The sequence below is a fragment of the Rhyacophila brunnea genome, unplaced genomic scaffold, assembly GCF_057557595.1.
Source record: "Rhyacophila brunnea isolate RB1 unplaced genomic scaffold, BYU_Rbru_1.0 scaffold_16, whole genome shotgun sequence".
NCBI classification, from domain to species: domain Eukaryota; kingdom Metazoa; phylum Arthropoda; class Insecta; order Trichoptera; family Rhyacophilidae; genus Rhyacophila; species Rhyacophila brunnea.
In genome coordinates, this window is record NW_028232816.1 from 33125683 (window position 1) to 33142771 (window position 17089).

The window sequence follows — 17089 nt, forward strand, 5'->3', positions numbered from 1 at the left end:
ATGGTACCTACCTACCTAGTTAATTATTGTAAGATTACTGTAATAAACAAAGCACAAGTGCACTGGATACAATATCATTAGTGTCATACAGTGATTGGTATAAATGATAATATTATACAGAGATCATTACATATTATTATCTAAATATATTTGCATTTCTGTCATTTATTCTTATTCTGTTTTGACATCTCATAATTGAAGTGGAGTTAGTCATAATAATATGTATGTATTCAGTATTGCCACCAAATGGAAATATTTACTGGCAATACTTTATCCTTTCGTACAGTAGAATTATAAAATAAATGTGATAAAATAACTGACAATTTTTTTTAAAGTTCATAATAATTATTCATTTATAATTATTAAATGTATATAGTACCGTTCGCACACTTTCAGACACATTACAAGTTTCAGACACATTTACAAGAATTATTGATCGGGGAATAAAATTTTATAAGATTGCCATTATACGGACACCATGATACATGATGACGTCATATTAAACAACGAATTACGTTTGTACTCATGCATACAAACGTGCAGTATATAGCCTATAAGGTTTTTGGGAATCTCATGCATACGGCCCTAAGTATGTAGGTATAGTTTTATTTTAAACATATTTAGAATATTTTTTTATATAAAATTTGCGTTTAATTGAATCACAATACAAAGTATCTATCTACATTGTACAACAATAAATTAACGCTAATGTCATTGTAAATTAATCTGGTCTAACATTAGGATTTATCAGACGAGGGTTGTGGCAATATAATCTAATCTGTTTATAACATCTCATTTTAACTTGCTTCATAACAATTTGTACATCACTGGTAGGTACATACCCTTACAGTCCTAAGTACAGATTTAACACTACTCGTCTAATTATATCCTCGTGGACCTTAACGAAGAGATGATGTCTTTAAATGTGGCAATTTAATCTTCATTAAACCTACTATCAAACAAATTGAATGTACGAGTAGGATTAAGAAAATAAAATCGATTTAAGATTACTGAACTGACTTCCTTGGAAACTCTTGCATGTAGGGTATGTTCTTTGGAGTAAACTTTTGCATCGGTTAACTAAACCTAAAGCACTCCCATCGAATACCTATTCCCAATCAGGATATCTGACATATAGCAGTGGAGAAGGATGGAAGTAGGCTGTTAGGATCCGTCATAATATATAGTGCACATTAAACTTTGTTAGTCATACGTATTTGTTTTTATTGAAATAAGACTTAGTTTTTAAAAGTCAATTAAACTCTGCCTAAACAAAACTATAATAGTTTTGGTATATTTTGAGCGATACGACAAATTGTGCACACATTTTTATTCATACTTATTTGGTTTCGTTGGATTAAGAATACATATTAGGTACCCATATTGTTGGTTCATATTGTTAAATTCAATAAGCCCCGCCTAAACCATATAATAATAGATTAAAAATATTATTCTATCTATAAAATTTTCAAAGTTATGTATGATTTAATTGCATAATTTTAGATAATTTTATATATAGACGAGTATTTTTTGACTATTGTCAATTATGGCGTTGTTTTCGCAAGGTTTAATTGAATTTTAAAAACTTACTAACACCATCTGTAAATTCAATGAAGACAAATACGTATGACTGACATAGTTTAGTGTGCACTATTCATGGCGGATATTATCAGCCTACCTTCACCCTTCGCCACTGGCATATAGCATAGCCGACTTAAGATGGCTATGGGCATATACCTAATATAGGTACACGTTGGTCTCGGAGCTCCCTATTTTCAATACATGCCAAGATACGCTGTCTGTATTGGCTAAATTGCTCACAGAATTAAACTGGCACGGAGCACATTTAATCGACTAAATAGTATCTTTAAAGATGACCTTCATTATTCCTGAACGCTGAAGTGTTCATTCACTGTAAGAGAGGTCTTACTAAAAAGTACTTGTAACGCAACGTAGCACGGAGCGTTACATGCTGGGTACGTCGCAGAAAGACCGCTGAAGACATGAATGGATAATCACCAAACTGATTTCAAATTCAAATTTACTTATTTTACATAGTATAATGAACATGGCAAATTACAAATTTAAAGCGTTCACGACATAACATAAAAGATAAGCATTAACAATACAGGGCAACATGAGTAAACTAACATAATCATATAATAAAAACTTGTAAAACAACGTCAACTTAAACTCACTCTCACATAAGTGGAATATATCAACATCCAACACTATAAGGAATGGCTGAGTTTGTATTTACACCGCATATAATTCGTAAAAATATGTGGCTAAATACTAGTCAATGGGCCGGATTTATCGCTTCGCGAACGAACAACCGTTGGACAAATTCGGTCATCCAATGGTATCGAAGGGGCCATAATCAATCTCAAAAACCTGCTGGATCGACGAACTTGTGAAGTTCAGTGAATGTACATGGCAGAGAAGAACGAGGCAACAGGAATAGTGGAAAGATCTACGAGACGCCTTCATCCAGCAGTGGGTCGAGACTGACTGATTATGATATTATGTGATTGCATTCCCATGCTTGTGTGTGGTCGTAAATTAAATTATTTACTAGTGCATAAGTACATAATATGTGTTTGTTATAACTTACAACAGTTAACTCATGAGTTTTTTTGTTTACAGGTAATTTGACACACGGTTAGGTACTACCTTCAACATCCGTACTTGAACTTAATACCACGTTACAACGCACGTAAACTACTTGGTATGTAATGCTTTTTTATATATAAGTATGTGATAATTGGAGTTAGTTGGATGTCCATCGCAATTTAAATTGTATTAATGTTAAAAACCTTCACTACTTCCAGTAAATAAAATAAGATTTTGCCAAAATTTTGAGATGATGACACGCACACGATGGCCGAATGGTAACGTGTCAGTTTATAATGTCGTGGGTCCCGGGCTCGAATTCCTAATCTGAAAAATTCACATGTTGTTTTTCATTGCATCTTTAAATTGAGTATGAAACTGATAGGTTGAACAATTGACCAACGTCAACTTTTCGTAAAAAGAAAACTCTGTTGATACAACCTCCACTTTGTGGACACCCATATGCATGGCCCCCACATCCTGAAGCGGGCCCTCAGGCTAGGATCTTTGGCAGGCCCCCCTACCTATCGCTAAGGATAAAGACAGTGTGAGGCTCTACAGTAGCGTTTTCCAAATGGTGTACGCGGTAAAATTATTGTGTATATTTTTGGTGTTTTTTTTTATATTTTTATACTTACATCTATTTGAATTATGGAGTTGTCGATTATCGATACACAAATAAAAAGTGTACCTATCGTACAAACAGATAATTTTAAATAATAATATTATTGAAGGAAAATAACCCCGCAGGCGACTTTTTTTACTATTAGAGAGAATTTGTGATGTAGATTTATATCACTTATCTGGTCGACACGCCACACCGGGCCCTTCCTGAGCCCGGGCCCCCAGGCTAGAGCCCTGTCAGCCCTCCCTTTGTGGGGCACATGCCCATATGATCCTCTTAGCGATGGTGCCCACAGAACGCGTCGAGCGGGCGAAGTCGGCGTATTCATAACCATAATCACACGTCTCTCGCCGCGCATTACCCTTCACCTATGTAATAAGCGGCCCAAGCAGCACAAAACAATTATTTTTACAGCGTCTCTCATAACAAAGCAATAAAAATATTATATTTTTTCGGGGCTTGTAATAAATATTTACGACAACATTATTCAACCAGCGAAATATAATGACACGGAATAAAATAAAACAATGGGTTCTCTGTTATTAAATAATTGCTTTTGGCCCGTCGATCGACGACGCCTCAAGCAGCGTAATTTTGGTAGCCGTGTTCAATGAATAGACTTCTTTGTATTTTCATTAAATCGTATCGCCGAGAAGCGAAAAACGGTGACTCATGCGGCAGGCGGCGCGCAAGGCATCGTTAAGTCCAGTGGGCGCTGGCGTATTTGATTACGTTGTATTTTTGATGATTTACGCGCCACTTGTAGAAATTTTGCGCGAGCGCCGCACTCGCTGCGTCAATGGGCTTTATGCCTTAGGCATAAAGCCCATTGACGCATGAGTCACCGTTTTTCGCTTCTCGGCGATACGATTTAATGAAAATACAAAGAAGTCCATTCATTGAACACGGCTACCAAAATTACGCTGTTTGAGGCGTCGTCGTACGACTGGCGAAAAGCAATTATTTAATTACAGAGAAGTCATTGTTTAATTTTATTGCGTGTTCAGTTTATCGCTGGTTGAATAATGTCGTCGTAAATATTAATGACAAGCCCCGAAATAATATAATATTTTTATTGCTTTGTTATGAGAGACGCTGTAAAAATAATTGTTTTGTGCTGCTTGGGCCGCTTATTACATAGGTGAAGGGTAATGCGCGACGAGAGACGTGTGATTATGGTTATGAATAAACACTTAATACGCCGACTTCGCGCGCTCGACGCGTTCTGTGGGCACCATCGCTTAGGTTCAAACATGGTGATGTAATATTGTAATGTAAATGTCATGTAGCAGAGAAGAAGGCTTGTTGAAAGGTAAACCATGACAAGAGTAATAATTTGATATTACATACACAAGTGTGGAGGTAGGATGTTAAGATTCGACATGAATAGTGCACACTATACTTTGACAGTCAAACGTATGTGTGTTCATTGAACTAAGACTACAGTCGATATAATATGTGTAGAGGTTTTTAAATTTCAATTAACCCCGCCTAATCCATGTCATAGTAGATAGATAGTCCAAAAATATTCTTTTATCTATAAAATATCAAAACTATGCCATTAAATCATTATGGTTCGGCAAATGAAGTTTAAAAAACCAACGAACACCACCTGTCATATATATATTCTTAATTCAACGAAAACAAATAAAGTATCTATGAAAGAAAAAGTGTGAAATATTTTGTCGGATCGCCCATAGCATACCTACTATTATGGTTTTGTTTAGACGGGGCTTAATTTAATTTTAAAAACTAACCAGCACCATCTGCAAATTGATAGATCTGTGATGTGTGACATATTCTTTTAGATAAACTGCTTTTCTGAAAAAATATTCAGAGAGAAGTTTGTGTGCTTATTTTGGTATAGTGTGGCGTTAGTTGTATTCATCCATTCCCAAGCAAGGATTATTGGATTTAAGGACCATTGACAAGTCAATTAGTCTCAACATCGTTCGTGTGCGAACGTGGTGGATTACGAGATATTAGATGTTCTAGAAATGGTAAGACGGTTAAAATCCAGTCGCCATTTTGGCAGTTTTGAAGATTTTTTAATTATTGTTTTTTTATTTTAGTATGTATGCGTATTCTTTGCCCTTCAAACGATACATATGGCACTCCTTTAGTCGAAATAGGCGCGGAGTACTGTCAACAAACGTAGGTAACCCTGAGCCCGGTCGCACATACAAATCGTCCCAACTGCAGCAGGGCCATAAATTAAAACTGCCTGCAATATTGCAACAAAATTTGTTATGTTAGACATGCGGCCCATGTTGAGTTAAATTTGTTACATGCTACTGTCGATGTTTTTTCTACCATAATGTCATCGAATGCGGCCCATGTTGAGTTAAATTTGTTACATGCTACTGTCGATGTTTTTTCTACCATAATGTCATCGATGCTATGTGCGGCAGGGGAATGGGACGATTTGGCACCGCGAACTGGCCTCGGGCAATTGGCCTCCGGTTATTGGCCGCCGGTACAATCGGACGCCGGACCAATTGGACACCGTCACATTTGGCCGCCGGGAGATTGAACGCCGCACGGTTGAATTAAATGCGCAAAGGAAAGTACGTAACGACTTGGTAGAGAAAGTAGATACGACACTTTAATATGCTTCTATCTACTTAGTGGTTGTACCTAATACATTTTGCGCTTAACATATTTTTTATTATGATTGATAATAAGTATTACTTATGCTTTATGCTGTTTATAAAAAGAAAATAATTTTTTCCTCGTCAGAACTTGAAGATGTGCATAATTAAGTAATTTATTGTGTATACCTACCTACCTATTCATATTAAAAAAACAAATATTAATAATGAATTGGTTAGTGAAAATAATATCTTTCTTTTCTCGATTTCATGTTATTATAATTGAACTTTATATGTGTACATTATCCGTAAATAAGTATTTTGAAGATCCTCACATCGACAAATTCGTCGTGTTGCACTCGAAACGAATTTGTATGTACGACGACATGGCTAAAATCTGATATCGCGAGCGGCCGAATTGACCCCCATATGTGTACTAAAATGTAAGACATTTTACCTCAAAATAGTGAGAGCAAACGATTGGTCATTTTACTGAACTATGGTAACTGTTTGTAAAAAATTCCCATATTATGCAAAACAATATATTGTGCTGTAGGTACGATAATATCGCATTACCTATTACAATATCAACTTCCATACAGCCATCTATAATGGCGACACAAACATAAAATTTTATCAGAGGCTTATCGTATTTCCTCGCCATATATGACAAAATATCCAATGATATGTACCTACTCGTAACTCACCACATAACCAGTTAGGTTGGGTTTCCTTGAATGAAACGACTGTACTTTAATAATAAAAAAATGTAGTGAATTTACAACATGTTGAAGACAATGTTAAGCGCTATATAGATTCATAGAACAAGCAACATTTTCTGGATACCTAGACATGAGTCGTATAGTATCAAAACTAGAACTGTCGCAAATATATCAAAATTTAACTAAGTAGGTATGCCAAATTATTCTTCTGACCGTAATGTACGACTAGAAATATAATATTCGATTCAAAATCATATCTGTGTGGTATAAAATTGTGATGGAAAATAGGGCTTGGTATCAGAATTAGAACTGTTCAATACTTTAGAAACAAAAGTAGAACTGTTGAATTTGAATTGAATTTCTAATTTCTAAATGTAGAAACATATTTCATGCTATTATAACACTAAAAAACCCAACAAAACGTTTTTCGTCATTTTCTCTATGATCTACTTTTGATACTATACGACTCGACTATTCATTTTCAAGTTTTGTCATGGGTAGGTTCATATTATGTATTAATTAATCATTTGTTATGGAACGGCGGGAATCGGGAACAACTTCATATAAACACCTTTTATATTGAAACTCGCTTTATTAGAAGGTAATATATATGTTACGCCGAATGTGCGAAATTGACTATTACATGATATTGGGTAAAATTTTGCCTAATTCTTGTAATAGTCGAGCCCGTTGCCTTCTCCATGAATTAGGTAAATTATCTGCCGTGTGCGTGAATTCGCCAGGGTATGGAATTCTTAAACTGTCACCATGACAGTAGAAAAAGTAAATTTAATACGGATGGTTTTATTAGTTATAATTGGACAGAATATAATATTATTATTATTAGGTTAGGTTAGGTTTTGTAATTCTGAATTCAATTGAATGTCCATTTTGAGGTTAGCTAACAAGTGTCAACAAACTATCAAATCATACTATCACAAACAAACAATCGACCATTGCACGATTGATAGCCAAGCACGAATCAAATCGCGAAAATACCTTTTAATAAAATTCTTCCGTTATAATATTATAGTTCTAGATTTTTTTGGGCATAGTAAATGGATATGAACGTCATTGTAGTTATTGATTGGTATATTTTTATACAATCAATGACATTTGACACATTTGGTTAGTCTGATTAGTTGCAAAAAACACATCGGAGCGCGACCATCGATTTTGAGTATTTTGACCAATGCATGAGCATTTGCCACATTTGGTTTAGTTGCAAAAAACACCACCGTAGCGCTACTATCTAATTTGCCCAATGCATGAACTAGGCAGAAAAAATACTGCCAAATTCACGCACTCGGCAGATATTTTGCGTAATTCATGAATAAGGCAACGGGCTTGCATTTTTCATGATTTAGGCAAAATTTTGCCGATTTCATGTAATAGTCAACTTCGCACATTCGGCGTAACATATATACATATAGATATTATATTATATATATAATTATATTATTATAATAGATTATGTTGTCGACAATAACTACTTGTTAACAGTCTGATTTGATACAGTAGTTGAATGCATTCGATGCGTCTTTCTTTAAGATTGAGTTAAAACTGAATTGAAAAACTATTTTGATTCTATGTACAACAAACATTATTAATTATTATTACGCATGGCATTCTTAGACAATTAGTTTGAAAATAAAAGTGGACACCTATAAAAACTATATCCGTTGGAAAGAAGAATTGATAAAGCAAATCTTTATCAAATGCATCTCAGACATTCAGTATGCATGCTTATTAATATTCAGAATAGAAAGATAGGCTCAAGGCTGCGGGGATATAACACAATAGGTACATTATCTACTAGGTACATGGATCGTATTGTTTTATTAATAATTATAGACACATCGACCATTTCGAACAAAAAACGTATTTGACTTGTACCAAGACCAAAACATTCACACATTAACTTAAATGTAGTTGTTTATAATTATCATTAAAATTTTGCCTGTTAAATCAAAAACCGCATAAACACTTATTGCAATGATATGAAATGATCTTATTTGCGATGTGACCTAAGTTTCCGTATACCGTTTCTAACAGTTTAGTTTCAAATTATGTCAACTCCCAATTTGAAGTTTTTACAATTATTTTAGATGTTTTATTTATTTCGAAAGCGTTTTTAATGATAGGTACGAGGGTGGGTCAATAATTCCTTAGAAAAAAGCATTAAAACAGTTTTTATTTTTGTATTTTTTTTTATTTCTCAACATAATCTCCTTGTAGCTCAATACACTTGGTTAGACGTTTCTCAATTTTTTTTAAACCGTCAGAAAAATTAGCATTTGTCCGATCGATGACTTCTTCATTTGAAAAAAAACGTTGTCCACTTAGCCATTTTTTTAAGTTTGGGAAAAGGAAAAAGTCACTGGGGGCTAAATCTGGCGAATACGGTGGGTGGTCGACCAATTCGAACTTCAATTCTTCAATTTTAGCCTTTGATCGTAAACATGTGTGAACACGGGCATTGTCCTGATGAAAGAGGATTTTTTTCCTGTTTAAATGAGGCCGTTTTTCTTCAATTTTGTTTTTTAGCTAGTCCAATAAAGATGCATAATAATCCCCTGTTATTGTTTTTCCTTTTTCCAAATAGTCAACGAAAATAATTTCACGTGCATCCCAAAATACAGTAGCCATAACCTTACCAGCTGATTTTACGGTTTTCGCCTTCTTTGGACATGGTTTGCCTTAGCAATCCACTGCTTTGACTGTTCTTTCGTCTCGGGAGTATAGTGGTGTGTCCATGTTTCATCTACAGTCACAAAGCGACGAAAAAAATCATCCGGATTGCGTTGCATGAGCGACAACAGGGCTTTAGAGGCCACCACCCTATTGCGTTTATTGTCGACTGTGAGCAAACGCGGCACCCATCTTGCAGAAATATTTTTCATGCCCAATTTGTCATGTAAAATAGAAATGACGCTACCTTTTGAGATCCCTGTAACCTCAATTATCTCACTCAACTTTAATCTTCGGTCACTTAACACCATATCGTGGATTTTATTGATCATTTCTGGTGTAGTCACCTCTACAGGACGTCCTGAGCGTGGTTCATCCTTTGTTGATGTACGACCATGTTTAAATTCATTTAACCAGTTATAAATAGTTGCAAGTGAAGGAGCAGATATGCCGTGAACTAAATCCAACTCATTTTTTATTTCCTTTGCTGTTAACCCTTTTATATTAAAATGTTTAATAACAGCTCCAAACTCAATTTTCTCCATTTTCCATTTTTCCATTTTCCACAAGCAAATTTTTTTTTTAAATGTACGAGAAACACACAACAACCCGACCAATCTGATTGAAACTTCGCAGCATACTGAATCGGTAGTGCCGCTGCATGAAAACAAACCGCTTACAGTACTAGTCGCGCCACCTGTCGGCTTTTCTAAGGACTTATTGACCCACCCTCGTATATCTCCCTTGCAATTCTAACATTAAATTGTTTGTTTTCGTACTGATTATAGGTATATTAGCCAAAGCGATTATCTCGATTTTGAGCTATACAAATGTGAGTTAGCATATTTTGAAACAATCGAACTCATTTAGGTGAACGATCTCAACAATCGCGGATGTCATAATGTTTATTAGCGGAACGACCGTAACGTCAGAATATCTACTGAAAATTACGTCTAAATAATTCCGCCATGTTTCAATACGCCAACGTACAGAAAATTATTGTTGAATACCAATTCAAACATACCTAGTATAATTATTATTGTAATACGTAGTACAATCTCATAAGATAAGGCTCAGACAGACGTCCGGCGAAGAGACGTTTTAATATTAAAAATTATCATTTTTGACTACCGCTCGTTCGGCGAAACCCACCATAATATAATGTAATAAGGATGAACTGAAGACGTAGCGTTTTAATATTCCCGTCGCCTACAATCGGCCCACAATGGGCGCCATCTTGCGATTTGTGCATCTATTATGATTCGTATAAATAAAATCAAATAATACCTAGGAATTTCATCTACAATCTATCACAATGTAGCGAATTATGTTATTTTTTTGAAATTTGAATTTTAGAGTAGGTCGACGCGGACCAACCTACATGGTGTGTTCTTTTATTAAATTTAAATTTTAAGAAACCTACAGTTTTTTCTGTTATTTCTTCACAGTAGATAGTAATATTAATGTCATCTCGATTTGAAACGATTCCTCGCCTTTCACAGGGCCGAATTCAGTAGTTTAATTGCCATAGTCACAAAATTTTACTGACAAACGAGAACAGTCTATTTACCCTTTTTTTTAATTTCACCTAGACAGATCGTCATATTATTTCGCAGGAGCTTTAGAGATATTTTGCTGCTATCTGCTCGCTCCATTCGTATTCAAAAAAATGGGATGGAAGAAAGAAAACATTTTTTTCTCGACCCAGAATTTAACCACAAACCTTGCTTTTTATATCCATACTTTACTAACCAAAGTTCATAATATAACTAATCATCTTATTTTCTACTACGCAAAATCCTAGGGTTACATGTAAATTGTACGCAAAACCTTTCACCGTGGCACAGTTCGCCGTGAGCTTTCTTATCGGAAAGAGATGACCGTATACTATACGGTCTCCAATTTTATTAGATTCAATATTAACATTAATTCAATGTTCATAGCTAATTTTGGGAAAAATTCATGAATTCAAGAAGGAAAACCCAACCTAACCTAACAAATAATCCAATATATCGGCTATTTTCAAAATTTGTTTGCTACCGACAAGAACCGTGTTTTATTTAGACATGAATTTTATATCAGTACTATACGACCCAAGAGGTTGGACGGTCTTTAATATACGGCCATATATTTCCGATACAACATTTCACGGTGGAGTGTGATACGGCGAACTGCATACGTACAAGTTCCCGGACACGAAATCCTAGAGCTATTATGCAAATATTGAAGACTTGCGTACGATTTCAATAGTTGAGTGTGTCTTTTAAGTAATAATTTTAATGTGTATCTTAAAAAGCATCCCTATAAGCAAAAGTCACCTCACACTATGTGTGAATACCAAGTGACTTTATAAATTGTCTTCAATTATCCACTAAATAAATAATTTATGATCATTACCTAAAAAGACTGAGTCCATAAATTACGTAAAAAAGACGCGTTGCCGTTCTTTTTTTTTATTCTTCTGTGTTTCCATTATTATGTACATATTCTATTGCGCTTTAACTGCGCTATATTCACCATTCCGTGACCTTTTTAAACCGTCTTAACTGTATACCTAATTATGTGTGATATATGACATTCAGATAAGGCGACTCCATCTCGTCTCAGAAGTCTTACGGAAGTTGCTTTTACATCATCATTGTGTTTGGTTATGCCGTGTCGTGAATACATTATAACATAACGCATACCCAATCTATTAATAAAACAGCATTGTATGTGTTTACATATTCGTGAATTAGGTATATTAGTTTTCCAGTTACTATTTTGAATGAATGAATACCAGACGCGCATACAAAAAGTCGTTTGGGGGGGGGGTCTCATTTCGATAAAATATCCAGAATATTTATTTTTTTTGATGGGGCGAGGTTTAATGTAGCTAGGTATCACTGACTTACCGCGTTTATAGCTGACTAATTATAGCTTCTCGTTGTTTTGCGAGTACATTCCTCATACATAATCACTCCGATTTTTTAGTCTAGCGATGAACTCCTGATCTGCAGCTATATATACGGGTGCTCACTGCGAGTTACTGCAATGTGTCGCATCCACAAGTGGTTATCAAGTGCGCGTAGCCTAACATTTATAATTATTAGAGTCATTATAATGATGACAATCATAACTAGTTTGATGAGTCACCCTGTATGCGTACTCGTTACTGTCTTGTAGTTTAGACATGCCTCGTCATAATATTATAGAAAACAGTCTTGTAGTTTAGACAAGTCTCAGATGGTTTCACTAATTCAAGAGTTCCACTAACATTGAACTTGCGTGACGTATAATACCACGAGGAGAAGGGCCAACCTGTTGAGAAGGTTATTCCCCAGCCAGATCATCCGAGTCACGATCCGGTTGAGGAAGAAGTATAATACCATTCATCTAAATAATTTGTATGTTTTTCATTCCTACATACCTTAGCGTGCACGCCAGATTTATACAATATATTACAATTTCTTCATTGTAAACTAAGGCCCGTTTCAGACGGTACGATATAAAATAGGAGGCCATCGTATTAGGATAAAGAGGCCTTTGTATTATGTTTATGAACGCCCCAGAGCTAATGAGTCAACGCGTGTCCGGTACACTTTACCGTCGGCCGCTACATTCTCAAGCCGCCGATACACTTGTTTTTATTACCGCAGCCAGTTTTATGTTCTAACTTATAACGCGAAATTATGCGTTGACTCATTACTTCTGGGACGTTCATAAACATAATAATATGTACAAAGCCTTTTTATTCAAATACAAAGACCTCCTATTTTATATCGAATGCGACACCGGTGTCCCGTCTGAAACGGGCCTTAGTATACCTATACCACCACAATAAGATATTATAAGTAGGCGATACGACAGTCTTACGATCGGTCAAGTTGTAGTTTGATCCTTATATCCATTATGTAAATACATTACGTGTTATAGTCACATTAAATTTTAATATACTTTAAGAGCTTATGACCCACTGCCCGCCCGGATGGCTTCGCATCAAAAACTTTCCAGACGGGTCGGCCCAGGTCCCAAACGTTGAACGTGATCAGCCCACTTTGTCGGGAAATTTTGATGGTTTGGATTACGTTGGGTTTTTCAAATTCCTCGTAGACTTCGAGGTTGGGATGTATTCACCACACAACATCTTCATTACTTGCTCCAAATATCGTTCTCAGATATTTTCATCATTAAATAATAATATATAAATATTTATATTACTTTTTTCCAATCTTCAGACGATTATTATTACCACGTTTTTATTAGCTCATTTTCTTGTTTGTCCAGTACAAATCTTGCAATCGATTTTTAACTAACTTCCCGATTATCTAGAGTCTAGACATTTGAAACTATTAGAGTATATCAGAACACGATGACAATGCATTCTTTTAATACTTTTAGCCATCTTTAATCAGAATTGAATTCATTGTCAGTTAATTCTGTTTTGTATGGTAAGTTAGTTCGGATAAAATCCGCAAGGTGGCGCTTCGATCGAATTCAATGCTTGCACTTCGACGATTTTGAAAAAAGAATTAACTCGCTATCTTGTTTTTTTGTTTGTTTTTTTTATAATCTGTCACATTCAAAAGTGTGCGTCGAAATATCGAAGAGATAAAACCGATAATCATCTGTTTTTATGCCTAGAGACTACCGTAACACTATTTTACGATTAATATAGTATTTTTTTATTCACTTCATAATTAAATATTATATAAGTAAACTAGCTGACCCGGAAAACGTTGTTCTGCCATATAAATTATTTCTAGTGAATATTAAATAAAAAATAACGAATGTATCGTAAGTGTGTGGAGATGGGATCTATGACAGAAAGAGGAATAGAGCGCTGTAGACGATGACCGCCGATAAAAACAACCATTCATTTTCTCAATTCAAAATGAGTAATGATGTTCACAATGAATGAATTACCTGTGACAGGATCTCGTTGTTTACTGTTTATGCAATATCCGTCTTGTCCCTTCCAGAAAATTAGCGGATATTGGAGAGCGTCGTATGAACGGTGTGTATCAGCGATGAACTCTAGATTATTGTTTCTTCTTCGAATCACGATTTCTCGCGTCGATGTCCGGTCGCCAACCATGATTCCAGCAATGTCGTCAACAACAGTCGCATTGAATCGACGTACGTGCTCTCCAGCTGGTGTTTTATCAGGATTGATGACAATAGCGTGTTTGTCACTTTGCAATTCGTGCATGTGTGCTTTGAAGAATTTCAATAATTCATTGTGCTCATTCAACAGGGCGTCTAGTTCGCTGACGATGCGCCTGGCATTAGGCGAATTGAGGCTATTGTAGCCGCAACGTGCATCCACATGATTGATGTCCTCACCGCCGCGCCCATGAAGTAGATTTGTAAAAATGTATGTGGTTCGTTTGGCATTGGCAGCAATGAGCCTACTTTGTGGTATACTTGGCCTTTGATTTTGAACGTAGAATGGAATTGTTGACCATTTGCCGCAGTATTGTGAACTATTTCTGTTGCTCCGGACGAAGTCATTTGGAAGCATGAATTGAATGTGCGAATGGACTTCAGGATCAGGTTTGAATCTGGAAACGTGCCGATGAGCAAGCCGTTCAATGGTTCTGGTGGTATCTCAATTTCTGGGAGTTGCACTTTTCCTGATGCGCAACACATCCCGGCTGACTCATGTTTGAATTTGAGCGCATGACAATGGGGACATTCTTTGTCCATAGCACCAATCAGTATTTTCGGATGAGCGGAATATTCAATATCTGGCTCGTACTCGAATGCGAGACGAAGGAACGAAGCGGATGTAAATGTTCGATGTACTTGTTGGCGTTGTCGGTCATTTTCTCTGCGTGTGTTGACTACGAACCGGCGCGCTTGGCTCCGTTCCAATTGTCGTTGTTGATTTCGTTCAGCTCGTGCCTCTTGTGATTGACATGCTTACACGCACGTTTTTGTTATCTTGTTGGATTTGTTCGTCTGTTCTTCCTGCTCTACTATTTTGCATGTTTGTTGCTTTATTCGTTCGACGGCCCAAATGGCCCCCCTTGCGTCTTGCTGGCATTGTGCACTATAATACACGCACATAAAAATAGATAAATTAAAATAAATCGTACAAAATTTTGCACGCACTGCGTTGTGATATGCCGAATGAAATGTCAAAATGACGCGACGCTTCTCTTGAATTCTTCTCGGACGTAGCGCCATCTGTCATTCAACAACATAAATAATTTCGTTCTGTTTGAAATACGAACGACGGTTAAATTTGTTCATACAAAAATAATAAAATCGCGATTTAAAAATGGGAGGGTGGGGGTAGGAGGGTGAAAATTTGGGGTTGTAAGTATTTTTTATGCCAAATAATAAAAAAAATACAAAAAAAAAAATTGTCAAAAAAATAAAAGAAAAATTTTCTGGATAGAGATACCCTAATCACCTAGCGATATGAAATATACTTGTTGACCTATTCTCATACCTAACAAATATACATAAAAAATTTCATAAAAATCGACCGAGCCATTTCGGAGGAGTTCGACCACAAACATCGTGACACGAGATTTTTATATATATAGAGATAGAATATTCTGGGACTATTTGCTATTGGGTATGGAATCTTCTTGCTAATACCATTTTCGGCAGCGACGTTAAGGTGGTTAGATACGTTTTTTGCAAAATCCGTAATTTGATATATTTCACTGATAACTTTCATTTTAAATAATCAATACTCATAAAAAAAGTATTAAATGAAATGTGCGTTTTTAATTAGTAAGTAGGTACCTACATCATTATTTAAGAATATTTTAATTGTCGAGTTTGATACCTACTCTTAAGTTACTTAAAAAGGTGACCACGACTTTGGTTTTAACTTATTCTTATTTCAAATTTTAAAGTATCAATTTTTTACAACATATACAAATGTGTATAACTTGATTTTTTTTATTTACTACCAATCGAATACATGGAAAGGATTTCAATGATTCATTTATAATATTCTCTATAACAATCGATCTTTCTTTTTATTTGGAAACGATGTAATATTATTATGTACGTTAAAACCGCGAATTTTTCATAAAATACATACATATTAATAAAAATCTGACTGAATTTACTGACTGAAAATCTGATTTTTTTTTTTTAATATTTTTAATGTTTTTTAATACATACCTCTTTATTACTTAAAATGAATTAATTTTGTGTTTTCATAATCACTAGTATATGCATTTCAATCACTCTTTATCTGCAGAAATATTTTCACGTGGTTGATTGCAATAATCGTAATAAATAGTAAAATCACAAATTATATACAATGGAAAGAAAAAAAGAGCATTTAAATTAATTGTCGTAGCACGAAAACTTTAAATTTGGTACAAAGGAATTAAGATTTAAGTGACCATAATGATATCGTGCATTTGACGGCCATACGTTTGTGGCTGAAGTAAGTTTAAAAAATATATTATTTTTATTCAGAAAATTCTTCACTTCAAAGTAAATTCCGGACGCATACAAAAGATTGATGGAAACATCTTTCAAAACTTCGTTCCAAATAATGTATTTCATTCGGGGCTACCTTGTATTTTACTATTATAGTTTCGCGAGGACTTGACACACCCACGTGATGAATGATGATGCATGGATGGTCTCCGCATCACCTCGCTTACATAGCGCTGTGGAACAGTGACAGCAGCCTCGGTTATCTCACAAGAAAACAACAATAATAAAGGGTGTTTCAATAAGAACTGACCGTTTTGTTTTGGTTAGATAAAAAAAATATGTAAGTAGGTACCTATGTAACGGGAATATTTGTGATTTTATTTTAATAATTGTAACACACGGGGAATGTAAATAGCCACCTCTGATCCTCTGATAGATGATCATGCGTATGG

General features: G+C 35.3%; 1 protein-coding gene across 4 annotated transcripts in view; it reads left to right on the forward strand.

Annotated features, from left to right (window-relative positions):
• Positions 1–17089, forward strand: part of Dg (Dystroglycan) — a 428114-nt gene that overhangs the window by 231261 nt on the left and 179764 nt on the right. The window contains exon 5 of one of the 4 annotated variants that reach the window (XM_085943734.1): positions 2647–2728. The exons of the other annotated variants lie outside the window; for them this stretch is intronic. The gene's annotated coding sequence lies outside the window, so the exon portion shown is untranslated. The remainder of the gene's footprint in view (positions 1–2646; positions 2729–17089) is intronic. 4 annotated transcript variants of the gene reach the window in all.